The sequence below is a fragment of the Crocuta crocuta genome, unplaced genomic scaffold (assembly GCF_008692635.1).
Source record: "Crocuta crocuta isolate KB4526 unplaced genomic scaffold, BGI_CrCroc_1.0 scaffold312, whole genome shotgun sequence".
Lineage (NCBI taxonomy): Eukaryota > Metazoa > Chordata > Mammalia > Carnivora > Hyaenidae > Crocuta > Crocuta crocuta.
The window spans coordinates 1154508-1157289 of NW_027527378.1; the positions used below are offsets into that span (position 1 = coordinate 1154508).

The following is a 2782-nucleotide window of genomic DNA, read 5'->3' on the forward strand; positions in this document are numbered from 1 at the left end:
CCGTAAAAAAAAAAAAAAAAATGATGAGCCTGTTTGGAGTTCATTTTCTTCCCTTCGTTCAAAGCTAATTCTATTATCATTCGTTATTTATAAACCATCCAGAGAAAAAACTGATACTGTGTCTGACTAAAGATGTTTCTGAAAACACAGGTGACTCAGAGGCTCAAAGTACCAAAACGAAAAACCAGACAGCAAACAAAATGCTCGTTCCAAAGGCGAGGTCCCTTCCCACTCTTCTCCTTTGCCACCGCATTTGTGTGATCATGATTAACGCCCGAGGAAACGGTCTATCGATACCAGGGAAACGGCTGTCAAAATCAAGTAGCTGGGCAAATCAACCTCCCCAACAATGAAGGCTTTCCCTAGTGAGAATTCCAGCCACTGGGAAAGCCAAATGTATCTGCACCTTGAACACATGAACAGGAATGAACTGGCATAGTGGAATGTTCCTTCAAATAAGACTGATTCACCACAGTTTTTAATTTGAAAAAGTTCTCGATGCTTCAAATGTTGAAACTAACATTAAATATGAATAAATCATGGAAAGAGGATAAGATAAATCAAATCCTCTTCCCTTCATGAATTTTTAAAAACATTTGTGACAGAAAGCTTTTACATTTTACACGGTGACATTTTTATTTAGTGCCACAGGGCTTTCTAAATTGGGTAAAAAATGAAATCCAAAATATTATGCCGCCCCTCTGCTGCTGCTAAGTACTCAAACTAATAATATTTTGTGACTCCAAGGAAACATCAAGGAGGAATCAAGTGTGTTGTTATTCGGCTATAAGGTCAAATTTGATGAAAAACTGTTCTTAGAATTATCGTGAAAAATCAGGAATTGACAGTACAAGTAGACACTTTTCAAAGTGCCATTCGCATTCCTGTTCACACTTCCAACAGCGTGCCCGTCAATCTCTGTTTTTTCCCTTTTGGACCAGACTGAAGTATAACCATCATTAATTCATTAGGAAGAAGAAAAGAAAAACCACTAATATATCACTTTTCACTGACAGTGGAGCAAGGAAATCAGGAAGATGCAGAAGGAAACACTATGCTCAATCCTGACTTGGGTTACTTTCTGGGAAAAAAATGAAGCTTCCAATGGTTTGGGCTTTAAACCAGGTGCCTTCCTTTAGGGAGACCTTCACAGGTTGCCTGCTCGGACAACTCGCCCTTATTTAGTAACAAAGGAAGTGCTGCCCATGGCCCTGGATGCCCTAGGTTACAGGACAGTGCAAGCGAACAGGCATCAAGAAGAGCCACCAGTTAAATACACTTACTTCTCTACAGAAAGACATGGGAAAGCAGAGCTCCCTCCTATCTTCTTTCTCACTATTTCAGGAAATACGGCACGCGGGCCTCTGGATGGATCCGAGCATCAGGGGTGATGGTGAGGCTGACGATGCACTCACCTTCCAGGGACGCTGGGCTTAACTCCTCCTTCCTTCTTCTTGGGCCATGACTGAAGGGCAAGAGTAAGGCAAGTAGCTCCCCTCTCAGCCTGGTCTCCCAGGCGTCCCAGAGATGGGAGGTGTTCAGGTGTTGCTCTCTCCTCTAGGACCTAGTGAAGTATGGTTCCCAGGCGAGTGGCACTGGTATCACTGGAAACTTGTGAGTAAAGCAAATTCCCGGGCCCCACCCTAGGCTTTCTCAATCAGAAACTCTGGGTTGGTGCCTGGCAGTCTCTGTCTGAACACACCCTCCAGGGGACGCTGATGCACACTCAAGATTCAGAAGCACTGACCTAGATGGAGGAGGAATTCCATTAGCACTAGCCAAATACCTTTCTTGGATTAACCACTCAGGTGCCTATTCTCCTACCTGTATACATCAGAAACCATTTTTTTTCCCACTCGTTTTCCTCTTCTCTCTCCTTCCAGAAGGGTTTGTTGCCTTCTACCTTCTCTGTTCTCAGCTGGCATAACAATTTGTCATTCCTACTAAATCAGTCAGTACAGGGAGGAATGGGAGTTTAGGAGAGCCAACAGTGTAACGATGTCACTGAGGGGAAAGAATGGGGAGCTTAGATGCCCATGAGAGTCTTCACCAAAGAAGCCCTGAAAGGATGGATGAGAGAAATGGATGAGCGGATGGAAAGATGGTTTTGCACCAACAACAAAGGACCACACTTAGCCCTGGAAGACCATACCTAGCCTCAGACAACCATGAAGGTCAAGTGGGCAGATCTGCATGACTGTACTAACCTCCAGGGAGAATCAAGTCCTGCCGCTCCTTCACAGTGTTTCCCTCTACGGGCATGTTGGGTGGGACATCTCTTCATTGTAGGAGACTGTCTCACACTAAAGGACACTAGGTGACCTTTGCTCCTGCCCACTAATAGCCTGCAGCGCTCCTCCATCAATGCATCCACCCCAAATGCCCTATGCCTTTCTAAACACCGCACTTGAGAACCTCTGTCCTCTGCCCTTCCTCTAAATACAAGAACAAAGACAAGGGGTAATGAATTACTGCTTTCCCACCAGGCTTTCAGCTTCCTCTACACCTCTGAAAACATCTTTGGTCCAGTGGGCTAAAAGTGAACAGAACCCCAACTTTCAAAGGGCGATGCCTAGGGGCACCTGGGTGGCTCAGTTGGTTAAGTGTCCAACTCTTGATTTCAGCTCAGGTCATGATCTCATAGCCCTGAGATGGAGCCCTGTATTGGGCTCCACGCTGGTGTGGAACCTGCTTAGGATTCTCTCTCTCCCTTTCTCTCTGCTCCTCCTCACTTCAAAATAAACATTAAAAAAAAAAAAAAAAAACTTTAAAGGGAAAAATC

At 44.8% G+C, this 2782-nt stretch overlaps 1 protein-coding gene across 6 annotated transcripts in view; it reads right to left on the minus strand.

Annotated features, from left to right (window-relative positions):
- The window catches only part of SH3KBP1 (SH3 domain containing kinase binding protein 1), a 281170-nt gene that overhangs the window by 98224 nt on the left and 180164 nt on the right, over positions 1-2782 (minus strand). The gene's annotated exons all lie outside the window — the stretch shown is intronic.